The following is a 22066-nucleotide window of genomic DNA, read 5'->3' as shown; positions in this document are numbered from 1 at the left end:
CAGTTTAGCTATTAGGAAGAAATTATTTATTGTGAGAGTGATGAGGCACTGGCACAGGTTGCCCTAAGAAGTTGTGGTTGCCACATCCCTGGAAGTATCCAAGACCAGGCTGAATGGGGCTTTGAGCAACCTGGCTAGTGGAAGGTGTCCCTGCCCAAGTCAGGGAGTTGGAATTAGATAATCTTTTAAGTACCTTACAATCCAAGCCATGCTGTGCTTTTTTTCCATCCAGAGGCCATATTAATCAGGTTTGCAGCTGTTTTAAAACGTCCAAGTTAGTGAAACTCTTTGGTGGATCAAATTATTTTGAAGTTGTCTTATTTTGGTTGCAGTTTGGGGGAACATAGAGATTCAACCAAGGTACAGTAGTTTTAAGAAGCCAGCACCCACCTCTGCCTCCAGATCTGTCCACATGTTCGTTCACAGGCATTCCCAAGAGCTTATGTCTCAACTTCAATGTAGTCATACAGTTCCACTAAGAGGCACATACATAGGCAATATAGACTGATGTTAAGGGCAGATCAGAGTTTCAGTTTCCATTTCAGTAACACTAAAGAAAGGAGAGAACATAGTTTTCCTTTTTCCTTCCTTTTTTCTTTGCTTGATAATAAGATCAATGGATTTGTTATTGTGTTCTTCTTAAAACAAAACACAATTCTGTGTGATGGGGAGGCAGTGTTGCAGCTGGGCTAAACCAGAAAACTAAGAGAGAACTTGAAAATGCAAAAAAAGAAAATCTGGTGCATAATGGGACCCAACTGCTTGTACTGAGATCTCTCCAGATGAGCAAGAGACAATAACAAATTTGAGATTAAATAAATGCTATATATTCATATCCATGCTGTCTCCACTCCAAACCCCTCAAAATCAGAAAAAAACCATTTTCTGTTTCCAGAGTTGACCATTTTTAGAAGATTTATTTCACTTCTGTATCTATTCATAAATTCCAGTTCAATCTAGACACAGTAGCAGACACTTGAATCTCTGCTGCTTCACATTTTCTCTCTCGTCACATATGGGGTATACAGACATGCAAACTGCTATCAAATTATAAGTGATTTACATTCATTTTGTACATATGCAGATTAGTGCAAAACATGAAGAATGGCAATCAGTCCAGATGATTATGAGAAAACCTGCTTTCTTACATGTTCAGTGTCCTTTTATTCAGATTTAGGACAAGCGAGTACCTCTGAGCAAGCCCTTGAGAAGCCAAAAAAAAAAAAAAAAAGAGCAAAACCAACAAAAACACCCTGAATGGTTTGGAAATCAAAGCTCTGCTCAGGAAGTGTAGTTGTCACTATTTCTAAAACATGCACAGGGCAAAGATCACCTCTATCCACATGGAAGATCGCAAGAATGAGGTGCTGAATATCAAAATAGGTGTATATTGTGTATTTAGAAGTTATACTGACAAGAGGGACCACTAGGAAGATCCTTCATGAGACACAGAGTGCAGGATGTAGGTAAATCCATCTTGAACAAACGTATTTACTAAAATGTACAACAAAGCAAAATATATTCCTCATCTAGAGAATTGTTATACTTCTCCTCAGATTGTTCCCTTCATAGCAAATAATACCCATTTTGCTTCAGGTCTCTGCCTAGAGTAAGCTTCCTGACATTTCTTACTGATGCCTCTTTGCTGCATATATCCAGCGGACCTCTCTACCAGTGAATTTTTGTTGCCTCTCTTAAGTAGTCAGAATGATCCCATCAGTCCTTAACTTGCACTTATACTTTTCTTTGATGTAAGAGTTTATGTTTCCTTACACTAAAAATGACATTGCTTGTCTGTACACTGCTTACCAAGACACATAAATCTTTGTCAATATCTTCTACTCTTTCATTGCTAACTCCCCCACTTCTAGATCACCTGTAAATTACTGCCAATGGCCATATTTTTTTTCCCAGGTCACCGATAAACATGGGCAGGAACATAAATCTAGGAAATGGAGTCTCATAATCTTGTAAAAAGTTAATTGGAGAGACACATAAGAAAGCAAAAATATCAATAATAACTTTTGGAGAGAGACGCTGTACCTGAACAATTCCCTTTATGAATTAAACTTTAGACAGAAATAGCTCTTACACAGATAGGGATTAGCTAATCTGTGTTGCTGCATCCAATATACTTTATGAAGAAAAAAACCATTTTGAATTAATGTGTTTGGGTTACTGAGTCAGCTGACACCTGCAGATAACTACAGACAAGTAACAGGAATACTGAAACCATTATATACTTACTCATCTCACAAAGGGGCTTTTAACCTCCCAGCTTTCTTCTTACATAGTTTGATTACTAAAGCAGCTTTCCTGTCATCATAAGTCCTTGGCAATACTAGATACTGTGGTGATTCTAAAAACCACACCCTTTACTGTAAAACATTTTTGTGGACTTTTTTCTTTTTTGAAATATATTTAATATCCTCCTGCAAAATTTGGCAGTGCCTCTGTCTTTATCTCTGACTTTCAGTCACTGTTTCTCAAGTGGGAAATAATATGCCTTGGAGTTAATAATCATATGGAACTTTTTCAAAGAGTAGTTGGGGTATGAAGAATATATACCAAGGACATCTGGGTCATTCCGGTACCTTCCTACCTAGGTGTTAGCTGTCCTATCAGTCATAAAGTGTTTCTAATTAGGACCATCAAGATACAGAGTCAACAACAAGAAATGACAGGGAGCTACTGGTGTTCCAGTGTTGCACCAAAGAAATATTGAAAAAACCTAAAATCTGAGAAAACTATGACTCTGTCTAATTTTGCAAATTAAAAAAACCCTCTTCAATACATGGTCCCATATGCCTGTCCTACATTTAAGTCAAGAATATAAACTGACCTGATTTGCTGGTAAGAACCTAATTAGTATGGCTACAGGGTAAGCAGTCCCTCCAAAATAATAATTTATTAGCTAGAATTCCCTGAGCCTTGGCCAATGCAGATTCCTGCCAAGGAGATCTGAAGAAGAAAGGGACCTAACCCACATGGTTTTCTGACTCTTAGAAAAATGGGTTTTGGCAAGGAAACTTTCCTCACCGTGTTCACCCTAAGTCAATAGGAGAGGAGAAAATGGATTTCATACCAATTGGGCTGAAGTGGTTACCTTAATTTCTATTAGTAAGCACCTATTTGGACACCACAAGGTAAGTCACCATCTAGAGCTCCTGCACTGTCCTTTATTAAAGAGAAAAGCAGCATCTGCTTTGGATAGGATATTTTAAGTGGACAAATACTAAAAACAAAATTGGCATCTTTCCCTCAGGGAGTTTTGTTATCTGTCTTTATCATTTCTTCACCTGTGGCTTGTAAGAAAAGATGGAGATTTCTTGCATTAACTGTTCTAGAAAATATTTTCCTACTCTTTTTCTCTTCTCTGGATCCCAAAAGGGTGTCTAAACTAACAGTAACTGTTATGAACAAGGTTTGAAATTATTTAGGCTTTATCAGCATGTTTAGGGATCCTCCTTTTCCTATGTTTCTGTCTATTTCAGTTTGAATACCTGATCTTCTTTTCATATGAATGAATCTGAGTCATCCCGCGTGGCCTTTTTATAAGTTATCTGATTTGTGTGGCTTTAGTACATCAGCTGTTCCAACCAATCAGAAGTTAAAGAAAAATTAGACTTCGGGACGCTTTCTCCACCTCCCAGTCACATACTGCTCCCAACACCTTCATTCAAAAAGGCAGAAAGCAGCCTGGACATAAGTGGTACTTGGCCAAGCAGTTGAGATAACTGTATGTTTTGACTTTGTCCTTCACATGGTTCTTTTGTGAAACCAGTGAGGATAAATTAAGGCAACAAAGGAACTTGCTTTCTTTCAGAAGTGCAGTTATTTTGTATTCCAGCTAGTCTATTTCCTTTGGCACTTTCTGTTTTCACCCATTTTCATGGGTAGAAAACACTGAGTCATTGCTGATAAAACAAGGAGGAAAGTTAACTATATTGTTACCACATAACAACTTCCTCTCTATGAGGAGACTATATCTAAGCTGATTTAATGGGGTTGGCGTTGTCATCTAACACTCTGCTAATGTTGAATCTGAGATAGTTTTGAAACATTATTCCTCTTAAGTCTATGCTTGGAATGAGAAAATTCAATCACCAAGGGCAGTAACGTGGATTTTGTACCCAGGTCTGGTTTGCTTATTTTTTCACTTCTTAATGGTTTTTTTACCCCCTTTCCTAGAAGACAGAGTCATAGAAGCATAGAATCATAGAATGCTTTGAATTGGAAATCACCTTTAAAGCTCATCTAGACCAACACCCCGGCAATGAGCAGGGACATCTTCAAGTGCAACAGCTTGTTCAGACCCCCTTCCAACCTGACCTTGAATGTTTCCAGGGATAGGGTGTCCACCACCTTTCTGGGCAACTTACGTCAGTGTTTCTCCACCTTCAGGAAAGAGGGTAAAAAATTTCTTACTTATATCTAGTCTAAATCTACTCTCTTTTAGTTTAAAACCATTAGCCCTTGCCCTGTTGCTACAGGAGACATAAAGACTGCAATAAGGTCTCCCTAGAGCCTTGTCTTCTCCAGGCTGAACAACACCATCTCTCTCAGCCTGTCTTCATAGGAGAGGTACACCAGCCCTCTGATAATTTTTGTGTCCCTCCTCTGGACATGCTCTAGCAGGTCCATGTCTTTCCTGTGCTGAAGACCCCAGAGATGGATGCAGGACTCCAGACAGAGTAAGGACAAGACACTCTCCAGACAGGAAAAGGTCTACCCACAGTCAATTGAAGCACAGGTCAAGTGCATGCTCTGAAATTATCCATCTCTGATGAGTATGGGATCTGCAGAAGGAAATATATATACTTATTGCCAGAGTGACCCAGGATTCAGCTCTTTTGGTGTAATTCAGAATTCAACTCCTTTATAAGTCTGATATTTGGGACAATGTAGTTTTGGAAATACACCTATACCAAACCCAACCAGTTATGGACAGTGCTGGATCCTGTGAGCTTCTGAGAGCTAAACAGATAATCTTTTCAACATGGAAGTAACAATTCTGCCTCATACAGAACACTGGAATTGTAATTGAGAAGATCTGACAAATTCTGAAAGTATTTTGTGCATGTGTTTGAAGAAACTGACATTTTTACAATCTGCCTGGAATCGTCTTCTAGGATAGCATTGAAGGAATCAAAGTAAACACATGTAGGAACCTAATAAAACCAAATGTCCCAAAAGACAGGTCAACTAGCTTTCTACTTCACAGTTTGATTGCAAATGTGATTCCCATTCAACAATATTCAGTGAAGAATGATGAACCGACTGTATTTCTGTGTTGCCAGGACACAGCAGTGATATATGAAAGGAAGGGAGAATCAGAGACAGAGCTGCCAAGACACCAAAATGGTTTGGCAAAGAGGAAATAACTAGGAAGTTATTAGAAAACATTTTCTATGGACAGATAAATTGAGACAAAAATACAAGTGTGTTCTCCTGGGTCACAAAAGAGATCTGCAAACTGATCAGAAGTCCCCATGTCCCCTCCTTTAAACTACTTACTATAGTCAAAGTGTCTCCTTAATAACTAGTCAGTGTAACTACATCAGGACATTTGAAATTGTTTTATATTTATGTTTCATATTTAAGGTTCACCCACGAAAAGGAGGAACTAGAACTGGGAAGCATGTCCTTTAATTAACGCCTCTACAATGACCAAGAAACAGTACCAGAAAAGAGAATCATCTAACTCGCCCTGTCGGACACGATCTGCAAGACTGGGGGTTGTTCAGCTTCCGCCCAAGCTGTCTAGCACGTAGGCTGTAAAAACAAGTGTCAGCTAATGGAGCATGCCCTCATGCTCAAGGAGAGAGCAAAGTGCATTATGCTGCACGTCCCAGTGGAATTGGGCTCTGGACAGTCAGAGACTGACTGCCATAGACAGGCTGCGCTGAAAATGTCTGTCAGGTGTTAACTTTCAATATCAATCTGTCATTTCCCCTTGTTTTTCCTTAAAGGTGATTTGTCAGGTCAAGAGTTGTCATTCCAAAATGATATTTTCTTGGATATTCTCACTTATTAAAGGGCAATGTCTGTCCTCATTTTGAGTAGGATCATGACTGCACCAAAGTTGATCACAATCAAATTTTTTGTCTGTATTATAGACAAGAAAATAATAATTGGATGGAATAAATCAGCTTGACAACAGAAATTTTAAAAAGACTTCTTCCAAGAAATTAACCTGAAATCCACACCAGAGGCATAGGGTGAAAATCAGAGATGAATGACATTAAACTTCCCTTGTTCGTTGTCCCAGCTGCAAGAATCTTGCAGTGATTTACCTAGTGAGACAAGGAATTACTGGAGCTGGTCCAACTTGACCATGCAAAGAAGCCTAAGAAGCAAAAACATCAGTTGTGGCAATTTTCCTGGAGTTCCAGAATGACTCTCAGGGGACCTCAAAGGTGAAGCGATCTAGCAGAAATGAGGAATTGTTTTGAAAATTAAAACCCCCACATTTCACACTAAGTGGGGCTAGAAAATAGAACCCAAAACACCTTACCTCCTCTTGCTCTGACAGAAAGAGATTAGTTGCTATATTTGGGGAAAAAAAGTATTTAAAAACATAAAATTGGAGGTTTAATTATATTTGGTATGTGTTACTGGCAGAGCTTCATGAAATGATCAACAATTATCTTTCTCATCTATCAAGTGCTAAGGGATCACACAAGGACAGGGAGTAGGAATATGAAGTACGCTGTGCCAAAAACGTAAAAATGTGTTGTTTCTCTTTTAGCTTTCTTCATTTTTCCCCCACATTTTCCATGCACACCATGCAAATTGCAGTGGATTTTTCAGCGTAGCTCCTTTCCCACTTATCTGGAAGCAATCAACCCCACAAAACCTTTTGAACATCAAACTCACTACAGGACTCAGTGGATTTTCATTTTAAACCAAGAACAAATTAACGCGTTCCTATTTAACTTCAGCACTTGATTATCAAAAATGAATCAAAAAATGCTGCTCATTGACATGCAAACCCATCTTTATTATATTGCTACTCGTAAAACTTCATATGCAATGACACAACCCTGCCAAAACATTCAGACAACAAAAAACAGCTTAATTTTGGAGATTTACACATGTTCCTAAAAGACTGTGATATTTCATGCCTACAACCAAACTTTAATTAGTGCTAAAATTACAATACAATGCATCCCATCAAAGTAAGCATGCTATTTATAGTTGCATATTTAACTGTTGGGTCATCAGGTGCTCTGTACTTTGGGATCACTAACATCCTATTTAGCTAAGAAATTCATTGCTTAGTGCTTAAAACACAGCTGGAGGGGGATGCACATTATGCCATGCTGTAAATGCCATTGGAAAGACATGTAGTTCATGAATGGTGGTTTTATGAATACAACTTGCATGCTCATTTATTTATTTTCTGATTATTTCTCTCTGAGATACTTGGTCTATTTCTGAGGGAGAAACAGTAGAAAGTCTGATGATGTGGATGCACTTAATGGGAAAATCCATTACACAAGGAAGTGGGACTCCACACAAGACTAATCTTTTGGCACTTATATGAAAGGTTCATCAGAGAAGTAATTTGTTGTATATTGTGGGGGGATATTTGGAGTGGTAAGCTTTAGGTCTGAGAGAGCTCTAAATCCATCATGTAATACACACAATTTTAGTTAACCACATGGGATCACAGATTGAACACCAGTATTTGGTGTTCCAGCTTGTCCACCATAACTGAAGCCCAGCTCTTCCTGCTATCACCATCCTAAACTGGACTTCAGAGAAGTGGGGCAGCATTATGGAAATGTTCCCTGCCACAATACAGTACGTTGCCTCACCAAGCACAGAAAGAGTCAGTGCTTGCCAGTCACTTGGGAATTCAGTTTTGTCCAGGTTTTATTGAAGACTCTTCTCAGGCAGAAGAAGCAGGTGACAGGGTGAGGGAATAAGGAGCTCCTTTGACTTCTGTGCTTGAAGTGTGTTTGCCACCAATTACTATCTGTCAAACCAATTCACTCAGGTGCTTGCTTTTAGCTGGGATTAATAAGTACACAAAGACATGGCAAAGTATGTTTCACTCAATTTACGGGTGACACAGAGCCCTTTTCCCACCACATCATGAGAGACCTGTAGTAGATATTTTCACCTGAGGGTTCTGTGGAGCCAATCTCCACTAGCCATGTCAGATATGCTATTAGCACTGTTAAGGTTCAAGAATCTCAAGTTTATGCCAGTTAGTACTGGTCACATAATAATGATGGGATGCTTTGAAAACAAAACTATATCTTCTGTTTCTAATGACAGAATATTCCAATGGTAATTACCCAAAGTAAAAATTAGATGCTCTGACTACCCAAAAGAACTATTTTCAAAGGTCATATGCATTGTTAATGCAAAGCTAGAATTACAGCAAGAAAAAAAAACCCTGTGAAATATCCAATAACTCAGACAAAAAACCCCAAATATCAGGTTATAGACAACAGAGGCATAAGGAATGATCCCAGTCTATAGGTTTCCTTTCAAGGCTGGATGTCTACTTGCAGATATCCACTAAAAGTCTGCACATTAATTACAAAGGGGAAAAGATGAGTTCAATTCATTTAGTTCTTTTTTTTTCCATGCATTTCATGGCTGTCAGTCTGAAATTTTAAAAGAGGCCCACATTGAAGATAACCCTATAAACAGGGTAACTTGGGACTTAAAAAAAAAAGGCTAAAAAAAAAGGCATACTTTCCCCACATATGGTTCTAACAGATGTGGTTTTAAATTACCATTGGGACATAATAATGTTTTTTGAATAGACTGAATGTTAAATAGTTGGCTCTTCCTATGTGACAGACATTAGTTCTCAGTGGTTTAAGCAGAAAACTCCCTATTTGTGTCTTTAGCTGGCATGTACTTCATTTTCAGTCCACGCCGGTCAGTATGATTTAATAGCTTGGCCTGATGTCCCTCTCACCAGCAAAAGAAAGGATAAAATAGGATTAAAGACATGAAACAAAACAAAACCAGGCAAACTCCCCCCATCACCAGCAGCCAATGCCAGGCTCCTGCATTGTTCCTTACACAACTCCTGCAGCCCTGCAATGGGAGCTCACTGGAGATGACAGCTGAGGAAGAAAAACGTTTAATAATTCAAAGCCACTAACATCAAGTCTGATGTAGATATAAAAATAGTTACAAAATACCACTCTGCATGTTTTCATTATAGGAACTTTGACTTACTTGGAAACATCAAGAAAACCTCAAACCTACCCCACTCCCAGCCTTGCACGCTCAATTAGTCCAGCAGTGGAAATGACATCCATTTCCAAAGCAGCCTTCAATTTTCATGGCCATTTCATGTTTCTGCACTGGGGGAGCCAGCACTGTTACACAGCAGGAGTGAAAAAGCCTGATCCAGAGCCCATTAAAACCAACAGGAGCCTCTGAGTTAACAGTAATGATCCTTGGATCTGGCCCTGGTTTAGGTTAAAGAGTTGTGGAGCTTTGGGGATTCAAACAAGTTTGGATGGGACTGGCTTTTGTTATCTCCAAAACATCTTTGTCACTGGGAATGTCCACTTCCAAATACTTGGTCTGATAAAACAGTGCACATTTTAAAAAAAGGCTCTAATGAAGTATTCAAGGAAACATGATGCAAGGTGAGCTTTCATATATTTTGTGTAAAATTAACTCCAGCTGTTTTCATTTGAACAGAGGGAAGGAGAGAGAAACAAACAGGAATATTCACACATGAAAAATATATGCCCACTCACACACACACATGTGATTGGGCAGCTTTGCTGGGGCTGGGCATCCTGATTTTATTGATGTATATATTTCATGCACAGAAGAGATTTTACAGAATTTTTAGCCTTCTATGCTCTGAAAGGGAGGGGGGAAAAGCCTCAAAAACAAAGGAAAAAAAATGAATCAAACAGTCTTCAGTGCACAGAGCACAACAGAGCACTGGCTGAAGGAATCCGGCTCTGTTTCTGGTATTCCCTTATTTTCTCACCCCCCAAAAGACCCACTTTTCTTCCATAGTGTCAACTTCTGATATCCCCTTCTTCCCTGTTACCATCTCCTCAACTAGATGTTTGCTATCTGAAAATCTCTGGAGAAGACATCAGCCAAAATAAATAAATACATAAAATTGAACTAAACATTAATTATGCAAAAGGTATAAAATAATACAAAACAAAGTGGTGCAGGTGTACAATAATGCTGCTCCCCAGAGCCCACGATCAGCAGTGTTCTGCACAAAGAGCCACAAATGTATGTGGGGTATGCAGGGCTGTAAGCAATAGTTTGTAGCTTCTATATGAGTCATTTGTGCATCTCTAAAATCCCAAATAATATTATGAACAGCACTAGCAATTATAAGCCATAAAAACCAAGCCCTAAAGAAACCACTGTATAGGCAGACCCAAATGCTCGTCAACAAACAGGGCTCTAAGTGACAGGCAGGTGGCTGTGTCTGCTCACACTTCTGAGATAGAAGCAAAAACAAGTGAGTACTGAAAGTTTTTAAATCCCATGTGGGATCTTTGTGGGGCATCATGAACACAACGGGGATTTTGGGATGGAAAGGAGATGGAGATACAGGGGAAACATGTCAGTCTGTGAGAAGATGATCATTAGGTTCTCCCTTGGTTCAGGACTCTGGTGCTCCAGTGTGGATGAAGCGAAGGGTGTACTTTGCTGTTTGGGGGAAGCGCAAACAATCAGTAGAAAGAAGTATAAGAAAAAAGACTCTGTTAGATGCGATGCTGATGAGAAGCAAAATCATTTGAGCCACAAACAACTTCACCGTTAGATGTCACGAGACAGGCAGGCTAGTTGTTCTTACTTTGTATTAAGGTTATTTTGTTGGTTATATTTTTACCCAGATTATCCCCAGGACAAGAATAAAAGTCAAAATGAGAGCCTGTTTCGTTGCTGGGTTTTCTGATTCTCTCAGGAAGCCTCCAACAACCTACTCTCACAGTACTGACTAACAAGCTGGGTTATAAAAACATCAGATGAAATTCAGTATCAATAAAAGCAGCATAATGCATAAAGGAAAAACAATTCTAACAATACATTCACAATGTGGGCTCTAAATTAACTGGTGCCACACATGAAGGTGGCTGAGGAATCTCCACAGGATGCACTCTACATATACTGGCTCTCTGTTCATGTCAGTCAAATGTGCAGTGCAGGGAAAATCTTGGGATATGCTAGGGAAAAAATAGACAACAAAAGGAGAAAAATAATAAAATCATTCAGTTTGGAAAAGACCTGTAAGATCATAGAGTCCAATCATTAATCTAACACTGCCAGGTCCACCCCTAAATGATGTCCCTAAGCACCACATCCACCACTTTTTGAACCCTTTCAGGCATGGTGATTCCACCACTTCCTTGGAAGCCTGTTCCAATGTCTGATTACTCTTTCAGTGAAGAAATTTTTCCTAATATCCAATCTAAACTTCTCCTGGTGCCAGTTGAGGTAATTTCTTTCTGTCTTGTCACTTCCAGCTTGGGAAAGGAGACGAACCCCCACCAGGCTACAACCTTCTTTCAGGTAGTTGTAGAAAGTGACAAGGTGCCCCCTGAGCCTCCTTTTCTCCAGACTAAATATCAATATAATATGGGATGATGTATAAGCTAATGATGCATTTCTATTTTAATGATGCATCCATTTTCGGTCTACCCATCTACCAAATGGAGTAGAATTAACAAAGGCAGAGAAAAAGGCTGCAAAGATTATCGGGAAATACAGAAAGACTTTTGAAGAATAGATGAAGTAGGGTGAGGACTTTAAGCTTGGAATAGAAAAATAAAAACAAAAACTAGGAGGAACAGACCTCTATTAGATCCTGCTGTATAACCCACAAAGTAGTAGTCATCTAATGAAATTACCAAATTGAGAGTCTGAAGCAGAAAAACAGGAAGGTTTATTCACTCTTTGAATGATTTTAAATTTCGAAAGGTTTTGTTGTGGCTATCACAACCGTGCACTGGGTTCAAAGAGAATCCAGCAAATTGTTAGAGGACAACTGCTTCATTGCCTACTGAGCAGGATGGTTCAAAAGACTGTCCTGAAGATAGAAGACTGTAATGAAAAAGTGCACTCTGTATTTTAATAATAAAATGAGGCTTTATATCAGTACAATAAAAATCCTGTAAACAGTTGGCAATCAAAAAAACCAAACCTCTTGAGTCATGGGACTAACCTAAAAACTCATCACCTCCAAAAAGCTTTTTATACCCCTTTCTTACTCCCTTCTCCTTGGTACATGCTTCCACCACACTGGCGCAAGTCACTAACTCAGAAAACAAACAAACAAAACAACAATAACAACAAAACCCCAAAACAAACAAACAAAACACCAAGCAAAAGATGGAGCTTGTTTCTTCCTGCATTGATTAATTAATTTATAGAATCACAGAATGATAGAATAAGTTAGGTTGGGTTGGAACAGACCTTCAATATCATCTAGTCCCAACCCCCCTGCCATGGACAGGGACACCCTCCACTAGACCAGGTTGTTCAAAGCCCCATCCAACCTGGCATTGAACACTTCAATGGGCAACTTGTGCCAGTGCCTCACGGCCTTCCCAGTAAAGAATTTCTTCCTAACATCTAATCTAACCTGCCCTCTTTTAGCTTAAACTCATTACCCCTTGTCCTACCCTTGTCAAAAGGGCATAAATCATCAGACATATTCTGAAGGAGTGAAAGGACAGGAGCTGAGAAGAGAGAACATTGGGATGGGAGGAGAGGGAGAGAGCAAGACCTCTCTCCTTTTATGCCAATGGGTCCTGAGGTCGGCTTTGATATGAAACTACAGCCTGAGAGGTCACCTGTAATGATGTTAACAAAAGAAAAAAAGCTGATCATACCAAAATGCAATTATCTGTTCTTTCGGTTTTAAGGTTTTCCTTTTTTTTCTTCCCTTGTTTTTATTGGCTGTGATTTACAATAACAGTTGCTGTTACAATAGAATGTTATTATACTAAATCAGAATTCTTCTGTCAGCAGGACCATGAACCCAAAGGTGGGATATATGGGAATTTGTGTGATTGCTCTGTCAGTGCAAGGTCTCCTGGGATTTGTTTGGGTTTAATCCCATTTTACAAATCCTGCAATGTTGTATCACTTTGATGTGACTTGGTGGGATTCTCATACTTGTATTCACTTTAGTTTCCAGGAAGCTTGAGATTTCATCATCTGCTAACATATGCTGAAATGCATGTGTCAGTTTTATAATAAATTTCCAATGTATAAAAATATCTATAAAATGCACAAATACGAAATTAGTTTGTAACACAATTTCCAGTTCTCTGTTTATTAGCGAAAGGCAAAGTTGGTAGTGCTGTCAATTATGAGAAGAGCGAGGCAGCTTTAATAATAAAACGGCATTCACAGTTTCTTATAACTATACTAAGCAAATTGTTTGGCCTGAAAATTTCCATGCCAGCTGTCTGCCTCAGGCTGAATTTTTGGGAAATTTCAGTCAAAACAGTTCAGCAGATTCTGAGAACAAGGCTAGGGAAAACTATGTTGTTTTACTCATGTTAAAAAAAAAAAAAAGCCTTTAGCCTTCTCTCTAGAACCTCCTCTGGGATTTTTAGGACTTTAGAGGAAGGACTTGAAATTTGCCTGGGAGAGAACTGTTTTTCTTCTAATGAATTTTGTGTGCATGTGTATGAATTAAACCAAGTTTAGACAGCTTTGACAAAAGCACTGTTGCTATATGTTCCTGGGTTAATTTATACATATTTACCAGTTTCCATCACTTACATTTCTGCCTGTGTGGGACTAAACAAGCTACTTGGTGCTATGGAATGTGCCAGGCTTGCATCCAAGTATCACAATTGCAGTTGGAGATGGTCTCTGGTGTTCAGCATGATCCCAAGCTGGGAGGAGCTGAATGATGTTGGGGTGACAGGTCTGAAGAGCAGGGGCTAGAGGGGTGAAAATGGGATTGCAGAATAGAGCTGGAAGAGGCAGGAGATGAGGAGAGGAGCAGACTGAGCAGGATGCACTAAGGGATCTATTTGGAGGAGCAGAGTACTCTGTTAAATCAAGAGATGATGATCTGTTAATTTAAGCCATAGACACATACAGATACTAAAATGTGGCAATGCCACAAAGATACTAGCTCTTGCAAGACTTAAAAAAAAATAAATTCAACAAAGACTAGACTAAGAGACAAAAAATAAGATTTAAATGCATATATTGGAGACCCAGAATTTAAGTAAAAAACACAATGAAAGTTGCCTTAATTAAGCGTCCTGAATAACGAAAGTCATTATGCACAAGACAATGTTTTATCCAAGCCAGCCTGGAGATGAAGCAGTGAGGATGAGGAGTAGAAGAGGAGGTTTATGATCCCTATCTCACCCGTAGCAGAGCTGGAAGGTTTGTAGTGACTAAGCAGAGGACTGAGGAATGAGGACAAATGTGTTTCAGATTAAGGCAGCCAAATGATGCCCCAGAACTGTGGGCAATGCTGGGCAAGTTTCTTCAACTCAACATTTCGTAACTGTGTCAGAGTGTGTTGCAACCTCTGTATGATCATCTTGACAGCTCGGTCTGATCTGCTGACACGTCAAACATCCACAACAGCAATTAAAGGCCGTGTGAACTCTGCATTGTTTTAGCACAGTAAGGAAGAACTGTAAGTAACCCCAATCATGGCTCTGTCTGCAGGAATGCATCGGCAGGCTGGCTCTTGAGATTGTTCTCTGCTTTCTAGCGCAAAAATCTGTGCCAATGTCAAAAACCTGATCTCACGTTAAGCCCACCTGCACAAAGGGTAATTTTTGAGAAATAGCAGCATTTGCTTGTTCCTGACTGACAGGATCTGCGCTGCCCACAGCCCAACCACCTAGCGCCGTTTGTATCAACAGGCAGAAAGCAAATTCCAGTGTCTCTCATGCTCCATCAGTTTTTCCAATCACTTCGGGCAGTTACTTCTAAAGGCTTTTTGACTAACCAAACTCTCCCTTCCTATTCTTCTTTATGTTACAGAGGTGAGGATGAAATGGTTTTCAGCATCCAAAGGCATAGAGGCATTTCAAAAGGACTTAGCAGAATATTGAAAACTTTCCATTATAAAATTTGGGCATTTGGTTCATTTATAAGATTGGGACATTTAAGTCCAGGTGACCTACTGGAAGAGATGGTTTATGAATTGTTGACCTCCACAACTTTGATTTTATGTGGACAGATAGTATTTGATGACACTCCTGCTCAGGAATTGAATCCTGATTTCTCTTATCCTCCATACAGCATGGTATCATAGAAGCATAGAATATCCTGAGTCAAAAGGAACCCACAAGGTTCATTGGGTCCAACTCTTGATGAAGAAGACTGATTTTATGAATGGACCCCATATTCCCCAGAAGGAACAGGCCTAGGCTGGATTTTTTAAGCAAGTCTAACATTTTCATTACACTTAATAGAGTTTGAGAAGGAGGCAACAAAGCCAGTGAGCCCTTATTGCATACATAATGCAGGGTTGGATTAAAACAGTAAATTAGGATTTAATATTCTGTTTTCTAACTTTTGACTGTTTAACTAATCAATCTCCAGAATACTTTGAAGGCTAAGTGTGTGCAAACACACGTGCAGGCAAGTGCTACACCTTCTACTCAGTGTTTGAAGAGAAAATTGCAGTGAATATTCACCTAAAACCTAAATCAATGGGCAACGAGACATCTCCTGTTTTCACATTTGCTGTTACTGCCTGAGTAGCACATCTGCCACCAGTGCCTTAGCGGTGATTATGGTAGTGAAGCAGCATTCTTGACTGCAGTGGTTATCCTAGACAGTAGCAAATACTACTTCACTAAAGCATGCGGAGATATCTGCGAAATCTAATTGAATCATCCCCATTTAAATGAACTGATAAATGCAGTTCAGTGAGATCCTTCACTTAAATCGACCATCAGCAACTCCTCGCTTTTTCTTCCCTCTTTTTTTGTGTCAAATCCTAGAAAGCAACTCTGATTTGGAATAGGAAACTTATCTGCCAGCCCTTCTATTTCATAATGCTTTTCCCTCCTTCTGCCAACACACTAGAAAAACAGAGAATTCTATGTCTGCTTTCATGGACATCTTCACATTCAAAAGATCACCTCTGCTGATACCCAGCAAGATGACGTACGATAAAGTTTGAATCCCCCTTCAGCACAAACAGTTTCATTCTCAGCAATGTGGTATAAAGGCAAAAGGATGTTTGTGAGTAAGGCTCGAACTTTCCAAGAAATTAGAACTTTCCATAAAGAGTGTTTATAACTGCACACAGCCAAGGAAATGTGCCCTCCTATTCATATTTCAACTGTGTCTTTAAAGATGCTTCAGGGAGAGTGATGTAGAACAGCTGGCAAAAAAAAAATATTTCTAAGAAAATTATTTGAATATCAGTGCAGTGATGGTGAAATAGCACAGAGGAATGCAAATCATATATTTATTCCTGACTAAAAATATAAGTCCTATAGCCACACTTCAGCACTGTTCCTCAGGTTATACTGATATAGTTAGGATATAAATTTCTCATTTATTCTTTTTCCTTTTATTCTACAGCAAAGAGGAAATGCATACATGTCCTTATACTTTAAAAAAAAATTACAAGACATCTTTCTCTGAAACATACTGGTCAAGGATCCATGAATACCCAATTTGCTGGCAAGTGGTGCAAGTTACTTTGTCAAAGTGCCCAGCAATGCCAATCTGTCAGTTCAAAGCAGAAATAGAGTATTTTAGCTTTTAGTTACAATAAGCTATGCTGATAGATCTTGTTACAGGGAAGGTAACAGCCAGTCTTTAAATCTGAATTGACATTGATTTACAGTTTCATTTCTTTGAATGAAATCGGAGAGAGATCAAGTTTCAAGATACTTCACTTCTTGAAATTACAATTACACATTTCTTAAACACAGAAAGGTTTGCTTTAAAAAAAGAAAAAATAAAGTCTCAACTGCCTACAGAGGTAAGATAAAAGCAAAAAGTGATGTTAAAGAAGATATCAAAGTAGTTTTTGTTTATTCATATTTTTTAATTCTACTTTTCCCCTCCATAAATTTTTAAAACCTCCTTGATTTAAAATCCTAATAATAAATATGCCACGCAACATTCCTGCTGTCAAATCTCTCTCATCTTGGTATTACTGCAATATTTGTAACTTTTGATCTGGAAACATCAAGTTACGTAAGATCATAGTTCTGCTCCTTGCAAAGATGTGATTCTGTCAGAAAATGAACCATTGAAGTGGGAACTCGACAGAACTGGAAACGACTTTCCCAGGGAAAAGGTAGTTTTGCTTAAGCATCACTGTTATTTTAAAATGCAAGAACTCAACGATTTGTTCTCCTGAGCAGAGAAATGGTAAACTACCAGGTTAAAAATAATCAGAGTAGGCTCTTAATTGGAATAGTGTACATGTTGTAGACAGAATGAAATAACACTTAGTTATTATACACTCCAGGAAATCAATCAAATAAAATAAAATTCTCACTTTGTAAAACAAAAGAGAACAACATTTTCCCCTGCCTGTGTTCTATCTGCTCACCAAAATGATAGGAAAGCATCTAATTTAAATGAGTCAAGGCAAATAATTAATCTACAAGGACTTAAAAAATGCAGTGTCTTCTCAGCCCAAATCTCACTGCTTCCCTAGACCCACAGTAATCAGAGATGTCTCTCTTTTTCCGTCCATGTAGTAAAATAAATTGGAAGGGAGAGAGAGGGGCTATCTCCTCCACCAACCAAAACTAGACAAGCAGCTTTACTCTCATCTCTCCATAATTTTTCCCTATCCTTTAAAATCAGAGAAGGCAAATTCTCCCCATAAAAGCCTTTTTTGAACTGAGACCCCTTGCTAATAAGAACAGGAAACTACGAAGTTAACTTACGCATCTTCTTTTGCCTTTTCCCCCTTTTCCTGCCAAAGAGCAGCCTGAGGACCTCTTTCCACACTAATGGCCATCTTTCTCCACCAAAACATGACATTTCTTCTCCAGATCACACATATAAATGACAGATACATTGAAAATCTCCCCTTGTGAAGATGTGTACACATGCATGCACATATGGACAGGAAGGGAAGGTGAGGCACAGAGGCAGAGTCCCTGCAGGTATATATTACATCTCAGTGCAGTGGCAGTAATTCCTAATCTTAGTGTTGTTTTTTTTTTTGAGGGGAAAAGGGGAAAAAAACTGAAACAGGTTGCCTGCAAAGGCACCTCCCCTCCTCCCCTGCCCCAGTTGTTTGGGCAGAGCCCCTTCCCAGGGTGGTGCAGAGCAATGGCCCCGCTCTCGAGGGAAGAACAACACAGGTTACATTTTCACGTGCCCGGGAAAAGCCTGACCACACACCGCGACCTCAGAGTCCCCTCCCTACCCCCAGACCTGCTGCAAACCGGCACAGACCCTAATTTTCCTTGCCCATGCACTGGCTTGGGGATCACATTCTCAACGGATCATGGCAGCAGAAAATCTGACTGTCCACGAACCAGCCCACTCCAGCAAGGAGTGATCCAGCAGCGTGGCAGAGTCTGGGAGCTGGGAATTTCACAGGGAAGGGCAGCTCACAATGACCACAAACCAGCAAATTCCTACAGCCTTGTAACACAGGCAGAGCCAATCAAGCTGCTGTGAATCTTGTTTCACTGCAAAACAGTGCAAGAGATGCGTCTTCCTCCCTCTACGCCCCCCCAATACTGAATATATACACACGAACACATATACTCCTTGTTTTTTCCACCCAAGCCTATAAAAGTACTACAGGCTGAGGCACTAAGTGGGAGGTGCCTGGCTCTGAAAAGGCCAATGAAATAAATTAAATACAAATCACTGGCTCAGCCCCAGCCTCCCCCAGCTATCAGGGGAGAGGTTGGGGTTCCCAATGGCCGATCCTCAGCCCTTAGCAGACCCAGAGTGAGGGTGGCATATGCAGGCTGCTGGCACAGTATAGGTGTATATGTTAAGCCTTGGGTGTTGCAGGCACATATGGTGCACATGTTGGGAGCAGAGCACTTTCCATAGGAGGGGAGGGGCTACCCTTCTAGTAGGCAATTTTATTAGGGTCAGCAAAGCAGAAAGAAATGGGCTTGGGATAGGCTGGGAGCTGCCAAGTTTCCTTGCCCAACTCGGCGCCCCAGAGCCCCAGAGCAGCGAGCAGCACACTAACAACTTGCAAGGCTACAGCAGAAATTTACCAATATAAAGCATACAGACAACTTCCAACTTCAAAACTTTGCTCTCATTTTCTCATTTTATGGCCCTCCCGTCATCTACGACTTTTTTCAGGGGGAAAAAAGATACAGCTATAAATTCAAGGTGAGACTTCACTGCAAAAAGTTAAGGAGGAAAATGGGGTGGAGGTGGAGAGATTAATTTTTAGCTAGATTCAGGGTTGTGTTGTTTTGCTTTTTTTAATTATCATTTTTAAATCAAAATAATTGAACTTTCCAGGAAAAGCCATGAGCAAATACATTCAAGATGCAAAAAGGTCTTGTCTGTCTATTCAATAAGCATTTATTCATCTCTGTTTTGGCTGTATGAAAAAATGTATTTCGAACTGTGTATCCCATAAAACAACACTGTGGCGTAAATATGTTTTTTGGTTTTATTTGGGCTTTTCTGGGGGGTAGTTTTGTTTTTTTTTCTCAAATCATGTGCTTACATGGTTGTAACCGCTGTGAATTGCCAAGTGTGGTCATGGTAAGAAAGTAAATACATACTGTCTTGTAAATACTTTAAGAGTTTGGGGGTTTTAATTATTATTTTTTTAAAGATTTGGCATTCCTTAACTACTACCTATTTACATGTAAAAGAGCTCAGATATTTTATAGTAAGAAAAGATCTATATTTTTAATCAAAACAACTCCCAAGAAATAAATGCCCTTTGGTAGCATCCTGGTTTTATGTTCAAAAACCAAAATTTGTATTTGAGAATGTAAATTGCTGAGAATAGGAGCGGGAGTCTGAACCACTGCATTTCTCCCAGTCACTCCAGCATCTTTTCCCCAACATCACACTATTTGGGGGAGCTTTTAAACCTAGCAGGGCATGGCTGGAAGCAAGTCTTTAACATTTAATGCCTAAGAAACAGACTTGTCACTCAACTTGCAGTCAAGCGCATTTCTTTTTTTCTGTTTTTTGTTGGAGGCAAACCCACCTTTCCTTGGAAAATGGGAGACCCCATCCCCATCCCTGACTCTAGCACATATCCAAATGTAAACATACACACACACACACACTCCCACCACGCACCACCCTGCAGCAGGACATGGGTATAGGGGTTTCAGACAGAGCCAAAGGTACCTTGTGAGCTGAGAAACATCGAAGTACTTTTTTTTATTTTTTTTTTCTCCCCCCTCTCCTCCCCGCTTTTACTATTACATAAATAACATCGATTGATCTTAAAGCTGCATCCTTGCTCCTGTGCCTCCCAATCTGCACTGCTGCCTTCCTCCAGCACAGCCGCACCGCTCGGGGTGCAGAGGGAAGGGTCGGGGAGGGGGAAGGTTGGATGGGAGAATCCACTCCAAACATACCCTGAAGCAAGATTTTGGCAGTCTGGGGGTGCCTGATCCGCCTCCCCGCCCCCCCTTCCCTCCAGCCTGGAGCCTCCCGCAGCATCTTTGCCTCCCCGAATTGCTGCAAACTGCGAGGGAGGGCAGGGAGCTGGGCAGCAGGCATGCATGGATGCTGGGGAGGGAAAACCAAGGATTCAGGGAGCTTCTCCCCAGCCTCAGTCCGTGTGCACGGCTGTTTAGTGGGAAGAGGAAAGGGGGAAGGGAAAACTGGAGGGAGCCGATGGCATAAATACACTTTTCATAGGAAAAAGCGAAGCTTACCATGTCTGCAGCTTCCCCCCACCGAAATGCCACTTCTGTGTCCAGCGATCCAAAAGTGGAAACTACAGGCAGGCACCGGAGCTCATCTCCGCAGGCAGATCGGAGATACACCTCTGCCACCCCCAAAAATCAAAATCAAAATAAATAAAAAAAATAAAAACCCAAAAAACAAACCCAAACAAAACAACGACTGGTCCAGCTTCTTTCCTGGCAGGAATCGTCCTGGTAGGACTGCCCAAAATAAGCAGCTGCAATCCAAAGGCTTTATTTAAAGCTTCCCCCCCTCCTCCTCCTCCTCTCCGTGCCTCGCTCGCTCTCTCCCTCTCGCTGTTACACATAGAGAGAAAGAGAGACACACACAGGTTACATGAATGGGAGGCAGGAGCCGGCGCTCCCGGCTGGAATGACAGGCGCACATGCGGCTGGCGGCTGCCCACCCCGGCGGCGTGGGAAATGCTCGGACACGGCGTGCGGATACGTGGAAAGGGGGCATTGGGTGGGAACGGGCATGGGGTGGCATGGACATGGGGAGGAGATGAGAATGGGCATGGACGTGGCATAGGCATGGGGCTGGAGAGGACATAGACATTGGCGTGGCATGGACATGGGGAGGAGCGGGACACGGGCATGGGCATGGCATGAGCATATCATGGGTGTGTCATAAGCAAGGGGCAGAGGAAAATATAGACATGGGCATGAGCATGAAGTGATCATGGAATAGGCATGGGCCAGGGATGTACATAGACATGGACATGGCATGGGCATCAGGAAGATGTATGCATTGATATGAGATAGGAATAGGCACTGACATGGGCGTGACACAGTCCTGGCATAGGCATGGATCAGAGGAGGACACAGACATGGGCATGTCATGGACATTGGAAGGAGCAGGGCACAGGCATGGCATGGGCATGAAGGGGAGTTGGGCATGGACATGGGCATGCAGAGAGGATAGGCACAGAATACATGTGGATATAACATGGGCCTGGGGAAGAGATGCGTATGGCCTAGGCATGGCGGGGTAATGGACATAGGCATGGCATGGAGACCGGATGGACAGGAGTATGAGGAGGGAATAGGCATGACATTGACACGTACAGATGTATGGGCTTGGTGATGAGATGGACTGAGTGTGGACATAAGAATTAGAAGGTAATAGGTAGAAGAGAGAATGTTCTTGGGCATATGATAGGCATGGGTTGGGTTTGGGCATGGAATAGGCATGTGGATGACTTCGAATG

At 40.7% G+C, this 22066-nt stretch overlaps 1 protein-coding gene across 9 annotated transcripts in view; it reads right to left on the bottom strand.

The window, feature by feature from the left end:
• The window catches only part of TENM4 (teneurin transmembrane protein 4), a 603970-nt gene extending 582789 nt beyond the window's left edge, over positions 1-21181 (bottom strand). For 7 of the 9 annotated variants that reach the window (XM_027677557.1, XM_027677560.1, XM_027677561.1 and 4 more), the window contains exon 1: positions 20826-21181. The gene's annotated coding sequence lies outside the window, so the exon portion shown is untranslated. The remainder of the gene's footprint in view (positions 1-20825) is intronic. The other 2 variants (XM_027677564.1, XM_027677567.1) reach the window with 1 other exon arrangement.
• Positions 21182-22066: the final 885 nt, after the last annotated feature.

The sequence above is a fragment of the Neopelma chrysocephalum genome, unplaced genomic scaffold (assembly GCF_003984885.1).
Source record: "Neopelma chrysocephalum unplaced genomic scaffold, ASM398488v2 Primary Assembly neopelma1_43, whole genome shotgun sequence".
NCBI lineage: Eukaryota > Metazoa > Chordata > Aves > Passeriformes > Pipridae > Neopelma > Neopelma chrysocephalum.
The sequence above is the reverse complement of the archived record's forward strand: the minus strand, read 5'-3'. Positions and strand labels throughout refer to the sequence as shown.